The following is a 26,294-nucleotide window of genomic DNA, read 5'->3' on the forward strand; positions in this document are numbered from 1 at the left end:
TCTCTCAGAGGGGCTGCCAGTCTGTCCTCCCCCAGACAGATGACGCTCCCTGTTTCTACCCCCATTGTCTCCCCTCACACCATGATCCTCCCTTCTCTCCAAACACTCTTTGCCCTTAACTCCAAGTGGCAATTTCAGGTAGATTAAAAATATTGCGTGCAGGAAGGAGGGGAGAGAGAAAAATGATTTTGAGGATTTTACTCTGGGGCTCATGGCTGGTTTTTCCTTTGTTTCATGTTCCATATGCAATTCATCAGGAATTCTTTTATCTCCAAAATATAACTTGAGCCCAAATCAGCAGAATAACACAGCCATCATGAGTCATGGGGATGATTGTGACCTCAAATCTCCTTGTTTTGGGCCTTAGACAGTTGCAATTTGTTCTTGTCATAGTCAGGTAATCTTTTTAAGAACTGACATCAGTTTATAACACCCCTGTTCTTTAAAAACCCCTATCATTTCTCATTTTACTCAAAATGAAAACTCAAGTGTTCTCAGTGGCCTTCGAGCCCCAACCTGACCGCGCTCTCCCTATTGAGGCCACATAGACTTCCCCTCAGTTCTAACTCAGCTGCCCTCTCCTGCCACCAAGGCCAGTTTCTCTGCAGAGGTTGAGCTTTCTGTGTCTGGTCAGCTCCATTAACTCTTTAAGGCTTTGCTTGGATGCTTTCTCCTCAAATCCGAGAACCTGTCCAGATCTGCTCTGTAATATCTGTGCTCCTTATTGGTTCTTTTCCTCAGAGCCACAAAGGCTACACCAGAAAGTAAGCATTCTGGTCCTTCCTGCCTTCATCAAATGCTCTTAAAATCTTTCCAAAATGGGCACCATCATCTTCTTTGTCTACTTGATCAAAGAAGGGGGTGGGCTATCACAAAGAAGTTAAACTTATCTCCTGTAGTTTGGATGGGTGGGGCTGAGGCCCAAACTTATGAGTCTGCTCCAGAATGAACTTCCTTGCATCTTTGTGGAAACTTATCCCTTTCTAACCTGCTATTTCAGTATCGTGAGAGCTGCAGACTGTTTCGGCCAGCAGCTTAGTGTGTAAACTCAATGGAAACCAAAATCTTTCCTCTGCTCAAAGTTAGAAGATGACATATGACATGCGGTGGGTACCCAATAATCATGCTGAGATCATAAATGAACTTGATTGTTTCATTCCAGAACATCTAGTTCCCAGGTGTCCCAGCTTATATTCCAGGAGTGCTGAAGAAGGGTCTAACGAAGTCTTCTGTTTCATGGTGTTGCATTTTAATGTGACAAACTGCATCAAAGATGCTGCTTTTGGGAAGTTCCCTACAATTCTACCTACAGGATAAATGGAGTAGGTACTTGTGGCAGGAACCAAGGAAGGAAAGACACTTTGAGGTTTCATCCTTGCTCTTACGCACACAGGCTTAGCACCACTTCACCTATGAAACTGTTTTTCCTCTGAGAATTTCTCCGGCACATCACACATGGATTTGGTACTAGAAGACAGGGACAGTGTGACCGAGATGTGAGCTCTCTGTGGTATCTACACAAAAGCAAAGCAAAGAAATATGAGCAGAGAAGAACGGAAGCACACGGTGCTTCAAAGCTTACTTTGTAAGTGCAGCAGGGAACACCAGTGGGGAAAACTTGATCCTGTAAACCCGTCCCAAAGACCGCCTCAACAAGAACACTCACAGTGACTGAGCAGACTCTGTCAAGACACAGAACTCTATGTTCATTCTACATTGAAACAGAGAATAATTTTTATCTTTATTTCTTTGTGTTTTTAGGGAAAAATGAGACCCTCAATGTTACTATGAATATTAAGCCATTGCACAAATATAATCTTTTATGTTACATATACCTAAATAGCATATTTTCCTAGTGTACAAAAAATATAAGTGTAATCATAAAAAAATAAAAAGTCTTAATTCATTTGACTTGGAGAAATGCAGACAATAAAACAAAAAGATTTTGAATGTTATGGTCTGTGGTAGAAGGGGGATGGTCTAGCACCTTTTTGCAAGATTAGAGTATGCATCCTGGGCAGTTGAGCAGCTAAAGACAGCAGTGTTGAAAGTGAGAGGGTTGTAGTTGCCTTTTCTTCTGAAGGTTGACACCAAAGGAAAGGAAGATGACAACTATAAAAGCCCTTGAGTGTTTTCAAGTGTCTTCAACCGCTGTGATGATGTAAGGGCTATATGTGACTGTACAACACCTTCCCTCGGTGTGGCTATGCCGTCGTTTGCAGTGTGTGGATCTGTGGATATAAATTCTGCCTGCTCTTAAAAGAAAGGGATTTTATTTCATGTCTCCACGTAAGAATATCCTTACAGCAAGCATTCTCATGACATGGTAGTTAAAATGGTGTGTCTTAAAACAGATAACCTGATCGGTGGTTCTCAACCTGTGGATCTCGACCCCTTTGGGATCACATATCAGATGCCCTGCATATCAGATACTTACATTACAACTCATAACAGTAGCAAATTACAGTTATGAAGTAGCTAAAAAATAATTTTATGGTTGGGGGGCCATAACATGAGGAAGTGTATTAAATGGTCATAGCATTAGGAAGGTTGAGAATCATATCATATAAATTGCTAGAGATGAACAAATCTTCATTCATTTCCATATCAGTTTCTCCATGCACAGGAACCAAAAGCAAATTTGAAACTTTAAGAGTTTTACTCAAATATGATATTAATTCTTGAAGATTTATAAGGTATTTAGAACTTGTTGTCACATTATTTGATTATTTTATGGCTTGCGGTTTGTTTGGGCAGATGCACTACATCACCATATGTCTAATATAACAAGCATTTTTAATGAAACACTAGTGCATACTCGAGACAAAAATTTAAAAGGTCTACATGTTTTAGAGGAAAGAATCATGTTGGGCATGGCTGGTAGTTATGCAGAGTTGTCACAAACAAAAGGGACAGAGAAGGGAACTGAAGGAATTGTCTAATCTAGTGTTAAAGACTGGTTTAAACACTCGTTTCCCGCTGACATTTGAAATCATTAAGAATTTTTAGCTGGGTGTTGGTAGTGCACAACTTTAATCCCGGCAGAGGCAGAGACAGAGGCAGAGGCAGGCAGAGTTCTGTGAGTTTGAGGTCAGCCTGATCTACAGAGTGAGTTCCAGGACAGCCAAAGATACACAGAGAAACCCTGTCTCAAAAAACAAAAACAAAACAACAACAACAAAAAAAAAATGTTACCTTTCTAGTCATTGTTATGAAGGAGAAAAACTTCTATATCTTGTCATTATAATTCTTTGATATTTAATATACTGCCAGTCCAACTGGAATTGCTAACTAAGCAAAGTCTTGAGGAGTTCTTTGCTTTTAGCCCCTTTAAAGGAATTCCAGTAGGTTTGGTCCATGTAAATGCTGAGAAGGGGCATACACACTGGTCCTAATAGGAACTGACGCATCCTGATGCCATCCTGCCGCAGGAAGAAATCAGCACACACGTAAACATCCATCTTAAGACTGGCTGGATAAGTAGCCCTGTATTTTCTCCTCCACCAGCGCACTCAGCCTGCGAGCAGGAAGTAGTCACTCTACAGTAGGTCTCCCTCTCCCAAATCCCTTGCTCTCCACCATGGAGCAACCTCTCTGAGCCTTGGAAACAAAAACAGGCCTATATTCGCAGTGCTACTTCCCTTGTGAAAATGGTGTAGTCTGTACACATAGGCGAATCAGCACTGCCCATCCTCTACAGGAGAACTGATAAGAAATCGTTAAAGGGGAGTGGTAGACCGCATTTTAAAGAGGCTTTTCCTTTTCTAAGTTAGGCCGCTTCAATTCTGTAAAGAAAATGCAATTCAACTTGAGTTGTAAAAATCACAAGGGATTTCTTTTGACATAAAGATCAGAGATAATAGCGTCAGACGATGCATAGAGAAATGACAGCTCTCCCATTTAACAGCAATCATACCAGAATCGTACAGGGTATGAAATGATGATCCCTCGAGCCTTTCTGTTCCTGGAGTGATGACATTCAGGCGCCTCTATTACGTGTTTTCCATGAACGAAGCTGTATCTCTTGCAGATAATAAAGGCACCTGTCGTGTGGTGCCAGAATGAAGCTTTAAAATGACACCCCATTTGTCAAATAGACATGTTACAATACCTATTTTTCTTCTGGGAATTTCCCTAGCCTGCCTAAATATTGAACGCATATTAAAGAAACCTTCTTGGGTTAGAAATATAAAAGAATTGACAAATATAAACCATAGCAAATATTCTATTCATATGGGGAAGATCAGGGTTTCCCAGAGACACACACTTTCACTCAGACTTCCATGCCGCTTGCCCTTTTCAGTGTGAAGTTTAGAGAAGAACTGAATGGTAGTAGCCAATGGGACAGTTAATTTGCATTTTGATTTGATTTTGTTTTAACTTCCATATGGTAAAACTCTTCTTCCCTGAGTTTTGATGAATGCATGGTTATGTAACAATCACCAGAAACCTAGACTTTCAACTGGTTTTACCCTGCTGTAGACATGTAGGGCTGTTGAGACAACTCAGTGGGTAAAGGCACTTCTCAGGCAAGCCTGACAACTTCTGTTTAATCATCAGGATCCATGTAAGATAAGAAGAGAGAAACAAAGCCACCCTGACTGTTGTAGGAGGCCGTTTATTGGTTCCTGGCTGCCTAGACCTGAAATAATCACTCAGAAACTATATTATTTGCAATACTGTTTGGCCAATAGCTTAAGAGTATTTCTGGCTTACTCTTATATCTTAAATTAATCCATTTCTGTTAATCTGTGTATCGCCATGTGGCTGTGGCTTACTGGCAAGGTTCCAGGGCATCTTTCCCTGGCAACGACTACATGGCTTCTCCTGACTCTGCCTTCTTTCTCCCAGCATTCAGTTTAGCTTTCCCTCCTAGCTCTACTCTGCCTTATCAGAGGCAAAAACAGCTTCTTTATCTATTAATCAATAAAAGCAACACTTATACAGAAGGACCTCCCACACCACCTGACCTCCACACATATGCCATGATACCTGTGGTCTCCAGTACATGGATCATGGCACCAGCAGCTTCCCTTGTTATATTTTCAAAGCTTTTCATTCTTTTTAAAATTTCTCTTTCTTGTGTCCAGATAGAACATTTTCTGCATAGCTAAATCACCTAATGCCTGTCTCTCCACCCACCTAAGTGGAGAACAGGCTGAGTGCATGGTAGACACAGCTGTTCTCCACCAAAATCAATATTTGCTCTAACATCCTCTTCAAGCACTAGCTTAAATAAAGATATCATTGTAGCATGAATAATAAAAGCCCAGAGTCAGATATTGGAGTTCAACCCAAAAGCCAGAAAGGCAAAGTAGTTAAATCCCTAAGAAGTTTTACCTCCACCAAGGATGAGTGACCACAGACTAGGCAGACTAAGCAGATTAAGCCTCTTTCTCCTCCCATTTTATATTCTCTCTAGTGCTGGGCTGGATCAAAGGTGTGTGACTCCCTAGTACTGGGAATTAAGGATCTGAGATACAACCACCTGGCTTTGTTTCTGCATTGACTTTGTATAACCCAGGGTGGCCTTGTACTTATAGAGATCCACCTACTTCTGTCTCCCAAATTAAAGGTGTATGTCCTTTTAGTAGCTTAGCTTTGCCCTTCTGGTATTCAGGCAAGCTTTATTTATTAAAACATAAATAAAAGATTACTGTACATCTTTTTTTAGCAACTCTTAACTACATTCTCTCCAGTGAATGTACAAGATATTAGTGAATTGAAAGTCTATGTGGCAGTGGGGGGGGGGGGGGGTGCAGAAATTCAGCAGTGCAACCTATAATTGTGAATGAATGAAGCCAATGTGAGACTTTTATTTATTTATTGGATGAGCGTACTGGTTAAGCAATAAGTGATACTTCATCTAGAGTCAGATGCCATTCCATAGTTTATATTAGACATTAAAATATGGGCTAAGCTTCTCTATCAAACAAGAGTTGCCTGAGATACTGGACTTCCACAGGTAACAGTTTTGGTCGGGCATGACAAGGCTGAAGCACTCTGAACTCAACTGCTGTGAATGATTTCTCTACACTAAGTCAGCCAACATCTTAGCACAGACTGAGGAGGGCTCATAAAGTCGTACCCCTTTTGGTACTGGGGGAGGGAGAGTCAAGGATGTTGCATGTCAGAGACTACCCATCTTCCAGGAGAGGTTCTATGCTAATGCACATACAGGAAGCTCCCATGGACTCTGTAGATTTAGGAAGGGAGTATATGAGTTGTAAGGGGAAAGAGTAGGAGGATAGGAGAGAAAGTTGAGGGGAGTAGAAGGGGGTGATGCATTTTATCAAAACATATATGTATGTGTCAAATTTTTAAAAGTATGTATGGGTTTGAAATGCTGCAAGACAGACAACTCAGACATTTGTACAGTTTGTTTTCACATGACTTTGCTACAGGGTCAGCCAACAGGGAGAAGAAAGGGGTTACAACACAGGAGCATTCAAGAGAGAGGTGTTCATGCCTCCCCACTTCCACATGTGGGTTTGTGCAGAGTGGATGAGTTTACCAAGTTTTTTAGAGATAAGAGGACTCAGGGGCCACGGACCATCACACTTTGCTGATGTGGGATTCCCCTCTGCATGATGCGAATACCATTGGTTGGTAAAGAAACTGTCTTAGGCCTGTGCAAGGCAGAACATAGGGAGGCGGGGAAAACAAAACTGAATTCTGGGGGAAAGAAGACAGAGTCATGGAGAAGCCATGGAGCCATGGCCAAAGACAGACATGCCAAAACTTTGCCGGTAAGTCACTGCCACATGGTGATACACAGATTAATGGACATGGGTTAAATTAATATGCAAGAGCTAGCCAATAAGAAGTTAGAACTAATAGGCCAAGCAGTGATTTAATTGATACAGTTTCTGTATGGTTATTTCGGGAGTCTGAGCAGCTAGGAAACAAACAAGTGGCCCCCTCACAACACTCTTGAGCTACAAGCCAAGGCAGTGGCCAGGGGTCCACCCCACTGAGAGCTTTTGGTACTCCTCAAGTACATGCTTGCAAATTCTCACTCTTAAGCCTCAAAGGAATAAACAGAAGTCAGAGAAGATATTCAACAAACATATTGGTCAGATAGGTCATGGCTCATACATGCAATTCCAGGACAGTGTGGGCTACAGAGTGACACCTCAGCTTAAGCTTAAACAGAACAAAACCTCCAAAATTCACACAGTGCCTGGTGTCAAGTTGGGAGCGTAGGCCCCAGTCCCTTGCATCTAACCCAACCCCCAGGCCTGGTCTGGACTCCAAATCACAGCAGGCCAGATCCTGACCCCTCCCTGGGGATGGGGTCAGAACCACTCCTTAGGGTACTTAAGTGATCTCCCTAAAGAGGAACATGTGGTCTCCCTTTCTTCCTCCCAGGGGTCGCATTCCTGTGGCTTCCTGGTTTCCCCTCGGGGCCACCCGAGAGTGCAGATCTCCCATTAAACCTGGATATTTCTTAATTCAGCTTGTTTTGATTTGGCTTGATTGGGAATTTTTGCGTCAGCAGGGAGCTTGTGTTAAGAAGCTTGTGTTATCCAGCCCACCTGGATAAGGGAGGGGCTCCCAAAGATCATCCATGAGTTGGACAGCTCTAGTATCTTCTTCAGGCTCAGCTTCTTCTCACTTGAAAACAGTAAGATCTGAGCTAATAAAAAAGAAGGTGATCACTACGGAACTCGAAAACACAAAACAGAAGAAATAAATATGGTAACAATAAGCAAAAGCTTATTTGTTTATGATCTCAGGCTTCAACAATAGTATAACCTGATTCAATCAAACTGCGTCAAAGGGTAGAAAGAACATGCTTTTGTCTGGATGAGGATGGTTATTGGAATTTAGCTTACTATATGTCACCAGAACTAAGTGAGTTTCCGTTTCATTCCAAATTAACGTAAGAGAGTAATTGGGATTTTCTCAGTCTTTCAGCATCAAACACCAAAGTATTTTAGTCTCTTTCATGCTTTAAAGTACTACTGTTTTGTTAAAAATCTTTGAATTAATGCCCTTTAAATGATGGTCAGTGTCCAATGATCCTCTTTAAACTGAAGTCAAAGTAACAAGTCCTCTGAATTTAAAAGGGGTGGGGGGAAGTTCTGTTTCTGAAAAAGGCAAGAGAGATGAGCCATAAAACTGAGAGGGGGAAGCACAGAGTAACGATGCCCAGGAGTCGAGCATCTCAGAAAATACGATCATAGACTTTGGCACATGAAGAAGAACGCTGCAACTCAAGGCTGGACTACTCATCGTTGTGTCGTTGCATCTTCTTGCAAACTTGTCTCTTTTTTTGTTTGTTTTTGTTTTGTCTTCTTTGAGAAAAGCATTTTGATCCAATTTTTAAAAAAAAAATGCATTTCTCTCAGGTCACAAACACCTTTCATTTCTTTTAGCCTTTGGAAAAGTGCCAAAGATCCTGGATTTCTCCCGATTTCAGCCCCATTTCTTACATCATGCATCAAATAAGATATGACACATGGGCGAGATGGGGTCCTGCAGCTACTAAACTGCACGGACAACCAACCTATTTGTTGCAAGAGCAAACTCTTAGAAGGACGGAAATCAAATGGGGTGAGAAACGTATTTTCATTATGTTTATTCACTTTCTATTGAGGATCACTGCTCTGCATTTTAATAGAATAAAAATACCAGAAAGGAAGTGAAGATTCTACTGTTCACATCAGCGGAAAACCTTGAGAGGACAGAAGATTCTCCAGAAAGAATTCAGAGCTATGTTTGATCAAACTAATCTACTGGAAAAAGAAGAGGATGAGGCATCGTGTGTGTGTGTATGTGTGTGTGTGTGTGTGTGTGTCAGGGGGTTCAGACTACAGAACCAGCTTTGGGGGGAGGGGCATGCTACAGAATCAGCTCTCAGATCCCCTGGTAATATGCCAGGGTACCGTAAAGAACTACCTCCAAATTGACTCAGAGGAGAATGGGGGGTAAGAACAATGACCTACCAGCTCCTCTTCCTCCTTTGTGCAGAATGAATCTATGGCTGGTTGAGGATGAGGATACTGGAACTGAATGAGAAAGACTTAAGGTTAAAAAGTTGATGGAGGTGGGTCTTGTATTAATCTGTTGTTTTTATTGGTTAATTAATAAAGAAACTGCCTAGGCCCATTTGATAGGCTAACCCTTAGGTGGGTGGAGTAAACAGAACAAAATGCTAGGAGAAAGAAGCTGAGTCAGGAGTCGCCATAATTCTCCCACTCCAGACAGATGCAGGTTAAGATCTTCCCTGGTAAGCATGGACTCACAATCTCTGTGATCTTCTTGACTTTACAGTACTGTCTCCTTGTCGATGGTGCTTTTCTCAGTCTCCCCATCATTTCATCTTTTGGGATTTCTCTCAGTTGTGTCCTCCCAGAAGCACCATCTAGTCTTCTTCCTCACTGAAATCATGCCACTTTACCTTCTATAGCAAGTGTCATACTGTCTGTAACTTCATGTTCATTGTACGTGCCTCCCTTGAGCTAATATACTCCTTGAGAAGTGACTCAGACAAGTACAGAAATCTTAATGCCAGTGATCCTGGGATGGCATTTCCAAGGACTCTTGAGCAAAGCCTATAAGGAGTACCATGAGATATTTATAAAAGCTTTATTAATACCTCTAAATTCACAATGTGAAAATATAACTCCATACTTGGTTTTACACCACATATCAGCTCAGCAATTGCTTCATTAACCATATATTGCTGTACTTACTGTATTTCTTCCTGATCAAAACCTTGAAGAAATAGCTTATTCACTGAAGCCTACTCATTGAGACTTCAAAGTCGGTAAGTTGAAAATAATGTGTTCAAATGAGAGAAGGGTTAGCGTTTTATTCAAATAATATGACTTTTTGTTTGAATATTATTATAGAAAATTGCCAAAAGGAGGGAGGGTCAAAATTCCCACATTCCAATGCCTAGCTCTAATAAAATGAATACTTTTACTCAAATTTGATTTCTTTTTTACTTATTGTAAAATGTTTGGCATATTATTTACATAATTGTAGCCATAACCAATGTATAATACAGTCTCTTCATCTTATCATCAACATGGTGAATATAACCAAACTGACAGAGATTAAAGGTGAAGTACTGCTTATAAGGTAAAAAACTTTTCTAGAGCACGATAGATGAGAAAGGTGATACACAGTTGTATTAAAACACTCATAAAGGCTGAGTTGCAGATGCCTTCATTGATAAAAAGCCGTCTGCATGAGCGTGGACCTGAACTTGAATTCCCTACTACCATGTGAAAATGCGGGAATAATGGTGGGTATCCATAACCTGAACTGACGTAGAACTTACAAGGAAGGATCCCCAAGACTTGTTGTCCAACTAGGAAAGAGCGGTCGAGTGTTGCCGGAGGAAAAACCATCGTATTAAAGGAAATCATCTTGCCAGAGTTAGCTTTCTTCTTCTAACAGGAGATCCTGGGGATTGATCTCAGATCTTTAAGCTTGGGCAAAAGGCGTCTTTATGTATTGAGTCATCTCACTCATGATTGGTTTGGGTCTATACATGTTGGACATGATTGCTATTGGACAATACAGCATTGCCACTTCAAGCTTCTTTTCTTTTAGGCTGCTTACTGTTGTGTGTTTAGCTTGGTGATATTCTTTTAGGGTACTTATGTAAGAAACTGGATTCATTTATTTATTCATTCTTTTACACAAAGACCAAATATATTTGCACCTATTGTTACCATGATGCTCTTGGTTAAATATTAGACTTAAATATCAGGGTGTTTTGTCCAAAATCTTTAGAATTATAGAATCAGAATTTCCTGGATAATTATGTGAAAAACAATGTGCATAAGAGTTTGGGATTTTACATGTAATATTTCAATTTGTTTAATTTTTCTCTTCAATTAGAACTACTATGAATTCCTATAAATAAAACCATGGACTGAGTTGTACTTAATTTGAACTATTACTGCATAATTGTAGTTCATAGTTGAAAATCACAAGCAAAAATGTCCACTGTTTTTGTTATTTTTTATTGTAAAATTTGTTTTCCCCATATAAAATAATTATTATGTACATTTTGATGAAATATCAATAATTGCAATTTTATAAAATTTTTAATATGGAACCTTATTTATGTCATGACTTATGCTCACATGAACCTTGATGTTCTATTTTCCTTTTGATTAATAAAACCATAGTTGTGAAAAATAAAAATAACATAGAGAACAATTAAAGAAGGCATCTGGTGTCAACCTCATGTCACACATGCATTTGTACACACACCGACATGAATACATACCTATTACACACACATGTACATATACATGTTTATTAATGCATCATGATAGAAGTTCATCACAGTCTTAATGTAAGTCTACAAACCTTGTAAAAAACCATTGCAGTTCTGGAACACTTCAAAATCACCAGATACAGATTTCCAAAGCAGTATAATGTATCTTAACACAGAGCTAAGCAATATCTAGCATACTACCAAGATGCTGAGCCCTGCCTGACATGGGGTGGAAAGATTCATGGACATTGAGTATAGAGCACAGAAGAGTTGAGGAGTTGACACCTGGTTTTGGAGCTGAAATATTGACAACATTTATATTTCCAATTTCAACTTAAACTTAAAAAGGCACATACACTTCAAAAGTGACAGAGGAAAGCAAGGCAAGTTGGTACATACCTGAAATTCCAACACTCCTGAAACTGAAGCAGGTAGATGCTAAGTTCCAGGCCAACCTGTGCTACACAGTGAAACCATCTCAAAGAGCCAAAAACCATGGCTGAAGAGAGTTTGGTGTTTGAGGGCACATGTTGTTCTTGAAGAGGACCCTGGTTCAGTTCCTAGCACCCACATAGTGACTCACAACCATTGTAAACTCCAGTTTCAGGGAATTCGATGCCATCTTCTGACCCCAAAAGACACTCGGCACAGCCACGGTGCACATACACCCAGGAAGGCCAGATGCTCAGACACATAAAACAAACAAATTTTAAGGAAAAGAAACCCAAACAAACAAAAAGTGGCAAAGGTCTTATCTCCATAGCTTATTAAGTAGTCAATTACAAGATATTCATAATTCAAATATCCTAGCCCTTAGGAGACAGAAACAGGTGGATCTCTGTGAGATGGAGGCCAGCCTGGTCTATAGAGAGCATTCCACAATAACCGGGGCTACACAGAGAAACCCTATCTCTGGGGGGAAGAAAGAGAACTAGTATTGCATGTAGCATGTTGTTTGTTTGTTTGTTTGTTTGTTTGTTTTTCCACATAAAAAAGCTTCATACACATGGAACTAATTCCTTCTATGAAATGTTTGCTCTAGATATTAGGATAAAAAATAAATACGTATTCCCTTAGTTAATCATTTCCAATTTCATTTTATTATTTATTTCAAATGTGCTCATCAACCTTAAAATATACCAATGATTTTGTTATTATGACTGTGTTATAGGGTGTTTTTATAAATTTTATTATGTATTGCCAAATTACTTTTCAAGAAGTTGGGGGCTCTCTGCATCATCTTAAACAATGTCACTCTTTCAAAATAGGTTCTCAGATACAGGCTGGAATGCTTTAAGTTTGAAGCCAATAATAGGGTCTCAAACACAGGTCAGAATGCCTCGAGTTTCAAGCCATCCTGTTTTGGCCTCCTGAGTATTTGAAACCTTTAAGTGTTCACTTATATAAAATAAGGATACTGTGAACTTTTACACTTTTATAAGAGGTGTCTTCATTTATTTTAAGGGCTTCAAAGTTGTGACTAGGCTATTTTGCCCTAAAAGTGTGGAAGTGTTGATAGTATAAGTGAATCACAGTATGCCTTGCCACGGTAATCTTTGTAGTTTTAATGCCCTCACACACAGAATAAGCGTTCTTGTTATGAGATTAATTTATTGCTCTGGAAATCGTGCTTTGGAAATACCATTCTAAATACCATTTCTAAAAACAAGCCTCATATTTGCATGATTTTATCATTTATAGCACATCTATAAGCTTTAATTCTCATTAATCTTTGGATCTAAATTAATCTATTATTCCACGAATATGCACTTTAAGACCAATCTTTCTGCAATTTGTATTAATGTAATTAAAAGATTATATTAATCCCAAATATTACCCCCCTACACACTCTTTCTCTTCCTTTCTTCCTTCCTTGGGCCTGTCTTCCCTTTGGTGCTTTGAAAAGCTACAGTGTAGATCAGTCACTCAAAAATATGTAGCTTACTTACAAATCTTCTAATTAATTATATGTACACATCACTTACCAATATTCACTTTAAAATCAAAATGTTTCCTTCAAGACTTATTTATATACATAATAGAGATTTGCTTTAGCCGTCTCTGATTGTGGCTAATGTCAGTGACTAAGACAAGCCTTTATCAATGACATAGTTCATTCTTTCTCAAGCATACAGTTTAATATAGAAGTCAAAGATAAGCCGGGTGGTGGTGGCACACACGTTTAATCCCAGCAGTCAGGGACACAGAGGCAGGCAGATCTTTGTGAGTTCAAGTTTACAGAGTGAGTTCCAAGACAGCCAGAGATACATAAATAAACCCTATCTCAATAAATAAATAAATAATAAGGAAGAAAAGAAAGAAGTTCAAAGGATTTTTGGTAGAGAATGCAATTCCTGGCATATTCCAAGGACAGTAGACATTGCAAACCACTGAAATGAGCGGTTAGACATCTTGGCTGCAATGTGAACTTCTCCCAGTCTCAAGGACAGGGGACTTGATATTCCCCAGATGTCACTGCATAGTTGTGTTGCTGTTGAGAAGCAGCCACTGATTAGCAGAAGTCCTTCCTCCTCCTGAAGGATCGTAGCCAGCATTGAAGGCAGTAGGGGAGGTGTTGGCAAGGTACTGGAACAGGTGGCGCCAGCAGGTGTGATAGGCTAGCGATGACAAGGGCACAGAGTGTGCCATTGGCAAGCTGTCAGTAGCCAGAGTTCAGGAACTCCTGATAGAGGAGAAATTACAGAGCCGATAACACACGGAGGGCAGAACAGAATGGCGTAGCGGGATGACAGGTACCCTCTGAACACACAAGCAGGGGCTGTGATGAGAGTGGAAGTGGTGGCCCACAGCCCCGAGTTGCTTGTGAGGATCACACCACAATGACAGGGAAGCTTGCAGAACTCCAGCAGACCTGAGAGTTGCCCAGAGCGTGCATGCCAGAGGCAGCTGGTACACTACAGACACCACAGAGAAGACAACAAAGGAAATGAACCTTGGTGGCGTGTGATTTTCATTTATCATTTATGTTATGCTACTTTCCTATGCAAGGAACAACAGTCTCAGAGAAGCATTTGAATACATTCTTCTTTAAGGACCCAGAGTCCTCAGAATAGGAATCAGAGATTTCGTATCTTATTTGAACTTAATTTTAGCAACTCTGTAGCTATACCCAACACCAATATCAAGCTGGTAATTACAGGCGATTGTAAAACTCCTCTTTCGTATGACTCAATGGAGTAAACATTTACTGATGCCAGATTGCTGAATCAAAGTCCTAAACAGCTGAGAGTCACTGAGGACCACTGCTGTGTGACTTCAGCCGGTCCTTGACATCTTCGTGTGAGGATATTCTAATTCAGTATGATAGAATTGCGTCAACATTTTATCATGTGATAGGCCTGCTAAGGGGAGAATTAAGTTGCAGGCACACTTAATTGCAATATATTCCAATGTGCAATACTCAGTATTTAATAGTCTCTGATGCTCAGGGAGTGTTCATTGTGATAGTTTAAAACTGTGCATTTGTGGGTATGGGAAGGCTGACTCAGAAGTTAATGGTACTGACTGCTTTTCTCCAGTATCCACATAGAGGCCCTGCTCCTACCTCCAGGTCCAGGGACCCAACATCCTCTTCTGGCTCTACGTATGCCAGACTTAAGTAGTGCAATACACACTTTCAGATCAAACCACCCATTCAAATATTTTTAAAATCTAAACATGCAATATTGGTAAAATCATCATATTCCTTAATTTTGTTTGAGTTTTTACCTTGTATCAGGTATCATTCTGTGTTCTACCTGTATGATCATAAAGAGCAGCAACAGCAATCAAGTTAGATTCATGGAACTTTCATGGTTTGATGGTTAATGGTGTTTGTTGCCCTCACAGAAGATCCAGGTTTGGTTCCCAGCACCCACATTCAAGTGACTCACAAGCACCTATAACTCCACCTTTGGGGGATTCAACACTCTAGCTTCTGTGAGCATCTGAACATAAACCCATGTAGGTACCCACACACATATGCAAAAAAGAAGTCAATAAATATTTTTTAAAAAACTAAGTAAAATAAAATCATTATGCGTAGCAGAACGGAGCTGTTAGGCTATGATAACATGGTTTACATGGGTGTTCAAAAAAAGACTTTTAAAGTCTTTTTATTTCATTAATTCTTTGAGAATATCATATAATATATTTTGATAGTATCCACCTTCTTTCCTCAACTCCTCCCAGATCTACACCCACCTCTCTACCCCCCACCCGTGTCTTCATTTTTAATAACTCACCCAGTCCAATTTACATTGCCCAAGTGCTCTTCGCTGTGGGGGCATCCCCTGGAGCATGGTCAAACTTCCAGAGGTCCCACCCTTAAAGAAAACCAATTCTCCCTTTCTCAGCAGCTATCAACTGTCCTCATCTCTTCAGATGGGATGAAACTTCATGCCCACCTCCCCCTGCATATTGGGATTCTGATTTGGTCTTCAGCAGATCTTGTGAAATGTGTCACAATCATTATGAGTTTTTACGTGCAACTGCCCTGTTCTGTCTAGAAAGCACTGTTTCACCCAGTAGTCCATGTCCTCCAACTCTTACAGACTTTCTTCCCTCTCTTCTGTAATGATACCCAAGCCTTGTGTTTAGGAGGTGTGATATGAGCATCTTTAGATGCTACCACCTGGTGGCTCATGGTGTGGTCTAATGACATGAGCTGCAAAACTGGACATTTTAAGAAGGGAGAAGCCATGGTCTGGGAGAATATTTACCTAAGTTCTGACCCAAAGGACTTAAAAAAAACATGAAAGAAGGTAACAGCAGTAAGTTGAGGTGCCATGGGAAGTGGGCATTGGGGAGAACAAAGATTAAAGCTAAAGCCAGAAGAAAAGAACATTTCAAAATACCACTGAAAACAGAACCACATGGTCCATGAGTTCCACATGGCACCACGGAGAATGTTTAACAAAGTCAGGGGAAGAGGGTGGAGTGATGGAAGACAGTAAAGGCATCTTCTGACCCTTGTGATGAAAGTAAGGTGAGCTGGGTGTGGCATGAAATGGTTAAGTCCAAAAATCTCTTGGAAATACATCTTTAAAAAGCTTCATCGTAAGTACATTTTATCTGGCTCACATTACACATCTTTTCCAATTAATACCTAAACTAAGCATGTGTGACATTTCTGGTTTTGCATCTTTTTTTAAAATGATGTGACTTACTAATGTCTCTTTATAACCTATTAACAAGCCAGGCTTGGTAGGTTGAAAAGGCTCACACAGGTTGTGTGGAATGAGATTGGAACCGGTGTGCGAGAGCAGATTTTTCTCAAAACCCCATTCAGTATTTGGGGCAAGAATACCTTCTGGTAGGTTTGGAATTATAACTCACATGGGTAAGAAACTCAAATATATCACATGAGTAAGAAAAAAATATATTTGTATATGTGTATTTATATATATGGTTATGTGTATGTGTGTATACATTATTAATGACTGAATTCCTTTCTCATTGTTCTCATTATGCCAGATTCAAAAGTATTTAGAAAGTCATTCTAGGCTTTTCATCTCCCTATACATATTGACAGCAAGGTTGGAGTAACTTGGGAGAACTTGGTTCTTAGCTTTGTGTTCTCACAGCATTCCCATGGATGGAGCCTCAACTTTTGAAATTTATGGAGATCTCTGTGTGATTTGCTTTGGAGCTAAATGACTGTGGGACCTGGTGGGAGGACAGAAACCCCAACAGAGCAGGCCCTCATGTTACAGAATGGTGCCCCTCTTAAGGAAGGAGCTGCGGGCCGCTTCCCGCCGCCCAGCTCCCGCACGGCTAGCTTTACAACACACAAATTGCATTCTTTTAAACACTGCCTGGCCCACTAGTTCTATCCTCTTATTGGTTAATTCTCACGTCTTGCTTTAACCCATATTTAATAATCTGTGTAGCACCACGAGGTATGGCTTACCAGGAAAGATCTTAACCTGCATCTGTGTCAGGTGGGGAGAATCATGGTGACTTCCTGACTCGGTTTCTTTCTCCCAGCATTCTGTTCTGTCTACTCTGCCTATCTAAGCTGCTGTTCTATCAAAAGGGCCAAGGTAGTTTCTTTATTAACCAATAGACATATGGCCTTCCTCCATCATTTCCCCTTTTTCTGTTTAAACAAAAAAGAAAGGCATTCACTTTAACATAGTAAGATTACATATAACAAAACAGTTATCAAGCAAGAATTATAGTTACAATATTTATAACTATTTTATCCTTTACCATAACTAAGGGAAACTATAACTAACCATTCTTCAACTCCATCAAAGACTCCAGAAAAATATAATATTACCTAAGTAAACAAGAAAACCAAAACTCTAGAAATGACAGAGACATCTCACTGCCTGTACAGTCACCCAAAGTTCCTTTGTACCATTGGGGCATCCATCTTTGGTCTTCAGACCCATAGTATCCAGCAGACATTTCCATGAAGCAGGAAAATTCAAAGACAGTTCAGTCACTATCTGCCATGTCCTGCAGAATGTCTCACAGACTCTTTCATGAATCAGGAACCCTGAAAGACCATCTCACCTTTAGGCAAGTTTAGCAGTTCTCTCTCTGTGGGTTTTTTTGTGTCCAGTTTATGCAACAGTCCAGGCAAGAGCAGTTTCTTGCCCAAATGTCTAACCAACTCCATAAGGAGCCTCTTCTATGCTCATCTTCCTCTGAAGTAAATTGGTGCTGTCAGGAGCAGACGTGTCTCATTGTGATGAAAAGCCCTAAGTTATTAAAACATTAAATGCCATATTCTGCAGTCTTTAAAAGATATAAAAAATACCTATTTAACTAAAATATATCTATATATATCTAGAAAATCTAACTAACATGACTACAAGCTTGACTATTATTGATGATTATCCATTAACAATCTATATTTCCTAATTATACATTACATTTTTAAATGAACTACACAATCACAATACCTTAATCAAGATCAGAAATACATATACATATAACAAAATTAACCTTAAAATCCCTACCAATGTAAATTATTTATATCTATATCACCCTCTTACTACAGAATGATGCCCACGTGGATAACTGCATCCACATAAAGCCTGAGAGAGCTTGGGCAGTAATTCTAGACAGAAAAGAACAGAGTAAAGAAGCATGGCTTCTTGGTAGCAGCAATTTCTCCTGTCTGCTCTGCTTGCTAAAGGCAAGTGTTCTCATCTAAGAGAGGCTTCCTGACTCAGCTTTAGCTGCAAAACCCTGCAGCTCTTTAAGAGGTTCTGCCACGAAACACTTAAATGGTGTTAATAAAAAGCTGACCATATGCCTTTTGGTTTTCAGCAACAGCAAGAAAAAAGCTGTGCCGTTTTAAAATGTCAGCTTTCTGGGCCATCCTGCCAGGGCAAACTCTGACTCTTTCAGGCAGGCAGTCCGACTAAGGAGCATTGAGTATGGTTTCTGGACACATTGTGGCAGCTTGCTTGCTGTCAAGGACCTTGAAACACCATAGAGTTGTGGCGATACACATGGCTCTGGCCGGTACCTCTGCCATGAGGCTGAAATCTCAGAAGGCTAAGAAATGGGCTGGATCCAGCCATCAAAGCCACAGCTTTAATCCTACTTATATTGCTTAGTAAATTAAAGACTCATGTGGTCAGAAAAAGAGAGATATACAGTAAAGAGAGATTCAAAGACAAAGAAAACCTCTAAATGGTTGACAGTGTGCTAAAAATATATGCAGGCTAAAAGTTAAAGTTCTTAAAGTAAAAAAGAAAGAGAGTAGCTGGGTGTGGTGGTACACACCTTTAATCCCAACACTTGGGAGGCAGAGGTAGATTGACCTCTGTGACTTCAAGGGCCAGAGGTAGATATACCTCTGTGACTTCAAGGTGTGGTAGCACATGCCTTTAATCCCAATGCCTGGGAAGCAGAGACAGACAGAACTCTGTGAGTTCAAGGTATTGTAGCACACACCTTTAATCCCAGTACTGGGGGGGGGGGAGGCGCAAAGCAAGCAGATCTCTGTGAGTTCAAGGACAGCCTGGTCTACAGAGTGAGTTCCAGGACAAAGATACACAGAAACCCTGTTTCAAGAAGCCAAAAATTAAAAATAAAAGAAATAGAGTTTAAAGTAAAGCCACATAAAAATGGAAAACACACAGAGAATCTGGATACTGTATGTTATTATGCTCTATTTAAATTGTTTAAATGCTGAGGAAGGAACAACAGCTGCTAAAAGGTATTTGCTTATAAATGCTGTTAAATTAATCCAAGATAGGTATTTTAAAAATCCTTGATTTCAAAATTGAAGTCAAAAGGTATGTTACTTTGGAAAAGAAATTTTATTTCCACAAAAAAAAAAGAGACTGTAGATTCATTCTGAGTTAAGAAAAATAAAGTTTGATCAAGAAAGACCACCTAAAAAGTCTCCAGCAGGAACAGATAATCCAGATGTATAAGTTCTACATCCAGAATGGATTCAAGATGCTGCTTGAGATGATCAAGACTCACAAGATATGCCAACCAAGACTTGATCATAACTCTTCTTTAGGTTCCCATAAGATTATCAGCACCTCCAACCAGCTGGAAGTAGCCTGAAATACTACGCCCACATTCTCAAAAAATGGACTATGAATATTTTTCTTTGTTTAAAAAAAAAGAGGGGGAAGTGGTACAGGATAATTGTCTGTATTCTATCAATCATATTTTAAATAAATGCTAATTGGCCAGGCAGGAAGTATAGGTGGGTCAACCAGACACGATGTAGAGGCAGGGAGATGAGAACAGGAGTATTCTGGGAAGGAGGAAGCCCATTCCTCCCAGTTCTACCCAGATCACCAAAGAAGCAAGATATGACCTACCCTGCTGAGAAAGGTACTGAGCCATGTGGCCAACATAGATAAGAATAATGGGTTGCTATAAGTTATAAGAGTTAACAAAAAGCCTGAGCTAATGGGCCAATCAGCTTATAATCTTATGAAGACCTCTGTGTGATTTTCTTTGGGACTTGCCAGCTGTGGGGTACTGGGCAGGACAGAAACCCCCAACAAAGCAGGCCCACATGTTATAATTCTGGGTCTGCAGTGTGAACCTATCAACCAACCTTCTCTAAAGCCTTCTCCCCTTGACAATGCTACTGGAGCCTCCCAACCCTTAGTTACCTTCCTGAGCATATATCTGCACCTCACCAGATCTTCTCTACATAGTTGGTAGTTGTCTTTTCAGATTGTAGATAGAAGAAAAACATTTCTGCCTGAGTCTCTAAAACACCTAGTTGGTTAGTGAAAATTCTACATCCCCTTGCAGGCAATCACAAACCCTCTGACTCGACCCTACCAAGTACTACATGCTATTTCTATCTACTACACAGTCACTCTAACTCAGAGTGAGCTGCCTGCTTAGATATCAGGAGAAGAGGCCTCACAGGCATAAAAAGAATTTAATAGCTCAAACCATTATCCAGCCACATTGTGAAGCTATTTGAGACTACTTCTAATAGTGACATGCTTCTAACATGAATCATGTTTATGAAATCACTAATGTTTGGTATATGACCTTTATCATGCTTACACTAAATGTTCAACAACCTAAAAGGGGAAGAAAGATCAAGATTTGACAGGAGACTTGATAAGAAAGAATGAAGTAATGTTTAACTTACATGCAAAATAGGATTAGGCAGCAGGACTAATTGGGATTAGCTCTGTAAAGCAGACTGTTGTCTTGGTAGACTCAGGTTTTTCACCCTCAGCAGCACTGTGGGCGTTTGAAAGGAGGAATGCTTTGTTATAGTGGGCTGGGCTGTGCATTGTGGGACACCCAGCAGCCTCTGTGGCTCCTGGCCATGTAGCCTGCCAGTTCACGTTGTGACGACTAAACCTGTCTCCAGATTGTGCCAAATGTCTTCTAGGGAACAACATCACCCTAGCTGAGAACAGTGAGGTGGAAGCTTTGATGTGTTCCTTCCCATCCTATCAGGATGAATTTGGAGAACAGACACGGTAGACTCTCCCTGCCACGCATTGTGTCTAAGCCACAGGTAAAGATTATGATCTAAATAGAGGGAAAGGTTTACAGTTAGGCAGTACATCATGTGTATTAATGAGTAACAGTAAAACTTCTTTTGTCCAATTACCATCCTCTGGCAATAAATTTAATCATTTATTTGTTATTTCATTTAATAGCCTGCTCACTATTTGAAGACAAGGGTATGGGCTTTTTTGTGTAAATTTTTCTTGTGAATAATTTATAACACATTCTTTTCAAGGCACTGTCAATATCCTCAGATATAAAATAGAGGAAATAATCCAGTTCATTTACAATTTCATAAGCATCTTACACAGAAAATATTTGCTTTTCAGCAAAACCAGGGAACACCCTTCTAATGCAGGGCAGTGGTGAGCCTGAGTCCTCAGTCATGGTGCACAGCATTGAAGAAGTGCATCCTGGTGTTGCTAGTATGGGGAAGGGAGGTTTCCAATCAGGAACACTAATGGTGAGGATTCCCATATCAGATACAAGAAATTATTATGGGGGAATGATAAAAAGAGGAAATAGACTGGGAAAGACATTGGCATCCACAGAGGGGAACATGGGCACCGGGCAGCCCAAGCAGAAGTGGTAGCAGCAAGAGGATGTTGTAAAGTACAGGATAGAAATATGCCTTCTCCCCCATGGGGGACCCGAAGACTCTCAGGCAGACATACCAGCCTGGGAAAAGGAAGGGAAGGGAAGGGAACGAAAGGGTCAGGGAGCAGAGAAACTGAACACCTGCGAAAGGAGATGGGTGGAAAGTGAAACCGCAGGAACAGGAAGTCTGGATGTGAAGAGGTATTCCAAGCATCGGTGTGTCCAGCTAGAGTCATGGAGAGTTATCAGGAAAAGGAATCTGAATTAAAATAGAAATTAGTCATCAGAACGTGTTGAGAAGAAAGCAGCATACAGTGAGAATTTTGATAAAACTTACTCAGGAACACTATTAAAAAGACTTCAGTAGGCTGTAAGATCATATATTTTAGACCATGTTGGCATAAATATTGTGTTACATGAAGATAGTCCATAAAAAATATGAACCACAAATACAGTAAAAATGACATGAAGACTCTTTAGGTTTTAAGTAATTCTGCTATTATTTATGTTGGAAATATTGATTCATTAAAACTGGATGGTTTTTAAACTCTTTGGGGGTATTGTAGTAGCAAGAATATTTTTCAGAAATTCTAACATAAGAAATAACTCATATAGTTCAAATTTTTGGACAAAAGTAATATATGAAATATTTTTCATCGAAATTTGTTGAGCATAGTAAGCTGTGATTGTCAAACCAGTGTTTTGGAACTGGAAGATCGGGATTTCAAGCCACCTTAATTACCTAAGCTAGTTTACAGCCAGCATGGGCTAAATGAAAACCTGATAACAACAACAAGATGAAGAAGAGGAAGAGGAAGAAGAAGAAAAGGAGGAGGAGAAAGAAGAAAAAGAAGAATGAAAATAAAAACTGACTGTAGTGGTCCATGCCTACAATCCCAGTACTTGGGAAGTAAAGACAGGACAATTGCCTTAAATCTGGGCTAGCCTGGGCTACAGAGTGGGACCCAAAACCAAAGAGAGGAAGGAAAGAAGAGCCGGCGATGGTGGGTGGGGGATAGATAAAGAGTTTTAGAGAGCATTTGTAGAGGTGGGCTCAATACATGTGGGAAGAGATGGGAAGATTAGAGAGTGGGGATTACAATAATCAGAATACACTTTATAATATTTAAAACTATCAAAGATCAAATTCAATAAATAAAAAAGAGAATAAAAAAATAAATAAATAAAAAAGAGAACCAACTTTCTACAAGTTGTACTCTGACTTCCATGTGTTCACACACATACACAAATAAACAAAAAGATAGATAGACAGAGAGAGAGAGAGAGACAGACAGACAGACAGATAGACAGACAGATGATAGACAAACATATCATAGATAGGAAGAAAATTAATGATATGGGTCAGTTAATTGTTTTTACGCATTTTACAACAGTTAAAAGCCAAATCTTGCTAACACTAAACATTTTTTGCTCTCAACAAAAGGATGGGGACTAAGTTACTGGACCTACCCTTTCACTGTGGTCTGTGGGACCTAGGAAGTAACGTAGGATCTATTAAAAATATATTAGAATGAAGAATCACCCCTTCTAAGGCTCTTCAGTTGTGATTACAATCTGAGCATCACTAACCTAGTCTGCTATCATGATCCCAAAACAGCAATTTTATTTATTTCTCATGAAGACCTATTTGAAGATTTGGAGCAATTCAATTACTATTCAAAAATACAACATAATTGTTTGTCTATTAAGATGTTTGTCCTGAAGGTCTCTCAGAAATATAATCTCTAGATAAAAAAATTTCCTTATAACTAAATATATACATACTAAAAAGTTTTGATAAGATTTTAAACTTTATGATGGGAAAATAAGTATTTTTATTTGCTATCAAGTATATCATTTATTAATTTTGAGACTAAAAAGCATTTGTAAGTCTATTGTTATGCTTTCTATGAAGACCAAGTGAGAGGATATATATAAAGTGCACTGTTTTCTATAAAATACTAAATAAATACTATTATTCATATTTCTTCTGAAATAGAACTCACTGTGAATGTACTTCATAAGTGATTCAATGAAACCATGGCATTGTGTGAGAAAACAAATCTAAAGAAAAATATTCAGTTCTCCTCATTTTGAAAAAGGAAAATGACACCTTGAAAGAGCTACATTTAAAGAGTGCCTCACCAGGCAGTGATGGCGTATGCCTTTAATCCTAGCACTTGGGGGGCAGAAGCAGGTGGATCTCTGTAAATCCAGGATCTAGCCTGGTCTACAGAGTGAGTTCCAAGACAGACAAGACTATACAGCAAAACCCTGTCTCAAAAAAATCATACAATAAATAAATTTAAATAAATAAATGGAAAGAAAGATGATAGATAGATAGATAGATAGATAGATAGATAGATAGATAGATAGATAGATAGATCGATCTCCAAGGAAAGTTGACCAAGTGTCAAGAAGCAAGAATTTTCTGAAATGCAAGAGATGTAAGAGACCCAGTCTCGAAAAATAAATTTTCTATATTAAAAAGGACTTAATAGGGAGAGCCATGTACTAGATTTCTAAGACAGGAATTGAGTCCTTGTTATCATGCACTAGTGGAGAAATTATTTATATTTTCTAAGTCAGTTATCTCAAATGCAAAAGGGCTTGGCTATCAATAACCAAACGAGTTTAGTTATAAGGAAAATTTTATACAGTGATTGCATTTCTAAGACACATTTGGGAAAAACATCTTGATAAACAATAGTGTTGTTGTAACTTTGAATAATATTTGTTAATAATTTGCCTAATAAGTAGCTTTGAAAAGATGAGGAAGTCGATTTTAAAATGACGCTTTGGGGTAAGTTATTTGACTGGTGAATATGGGTCAGTTAATTCTTTTTACCTGTTTTACGACAGTTAAAAGCCAAATCTTGCTAACACTAGAAATTCAAAGGTAAACAAAATCAAAACAATCTAGAGTAGTAAGTGCTGCAGACTAAAAGTCAACTGTCAGGTATGAAGAGAAAGATTTTTCACCGAAGCTGCTTGGAAAAATGGGGTGGGAAAGGGAGAGGGTGGAAGTCATAGAGCACTTGTGTCCGGCTGCGAAGGAAGCTGGGTACCTATCTGATTGACGCGGGAACAGCTGAAGTAGAGTCAGCTTCATGACCTTGCACCTGCGCAGACCCATTTACTCTCGTGCTTTGTTAGTGCCATCTCGAAATTCTTATTAACTTGGCATGGAGTCTCTTTTTGGAAATGAAATCTAATGGCACAATGGCTCCTGTTGGGGAGCCGAGGACCTGGGTACAATCTAAGTCCCTGCCACTGTTCCTTACGACTCCATCTGTGAACAAAGCTCCTGTGAGCCATACAGTGCATGGAACGTCAGTGAGACTTACAGCTGCGGGCAGACGTTTGGCTGCACTTAAGAGTTTGTAAGGATAAGAAGGGTCTTACTGAAAGCCCCAGAGACCGACCGCGTTCTCAACACTTACTAATTTCCTTCCAATGCAGAAGGGGGGGATGGAATTGAGCTATTTTTCTGTCAGACAACCACTTCTGCTGAAGGCTTTTCCTTCTTTGTTATGAACCTAAAAGTAGTATTTAAAAAAAAAAGTTGTTTCTCTATAATTATGATTCAGTCTTGTACATATTTCCACTGCCTTGGAAAGGAGAAAACTCATACAAGGTGGAGAGAGAGAGGGAGGGGGGGAGAGAGGGAGGGGGGAAGAGAGAGAGAGAGAGAGAGAGAGAGAGAAGACAGAGAGACAGAGACACACACAGAGAGAGGTACAGTTAAAATTTTACAATTAAAAGTCTTTTGCCTCAGGCCTTTTAAATTTTTCTTACTTCTGTATACCTTACTTTCACTGTGTCTGTTGACCTGACTTCCGGTCCCTGGTATCTCCCTTGTTCTCCCCTCCTCCCTTTTCTAGTTCTTCTCTTCTTCCTTCTTTTTCCTTCATTTCTCCTCCTATTTATTCTCTCTGCCTGCCAGTCATGCCTGTCCCTCTCTCTGCCTAGCTATTGGACACTTAGCTCTTTATTAGACCAATCAGGTGCCTTAGGCAGGCAAGGTAAAACAAATGTAGCACATCTTCACATAATTAAACAGATGCAGCACAAAAAAACAGAGTAACACACCTTTACACAGTTAAAGTAACATTCTGCAGCATAAACAGATGTCACACATTTTTGCCTAATTAAAATAATATTCCTCAACAAAACCCATTGCAATATTAAAATAGCATGAATCTTTCTTTCCTTAAACATGATTTTGTCACTCCAAAGATCAAATTTAGTGCCTTTCTTATTCTAGATAAGTATTTAACCACTGAGCTGCATCCCTGGCTGTTTGTCTCTCTGATTGACTGACAGACAGGGTCTCACTACGTACCTCCAGCTACCTTAAACTTCGTGGATAACCCATGATGTCTTCAAGCTCGGGATCCTCCTGCCTCAGCCTCCAGAGTGCTATGATTACAAATGTATACCACCATTCCCTGTTCTTATCTCTAATCCTCCAGGTTTT

Source organism: Chionomys nivalis, chromosome 6 (assembly GCF_950005125.1).
Source record: "Chionomys nivalis chromosome 6, mChiNiv1.1, whole genome shotgun sequence".
Taxonomy (NCBI): domain Eukaryota; kingdom Metazoa; phylum Chordata; class Mammalia; order Rodentia; family Cricetidae; genus Chionomys; species Chionomys nivalis.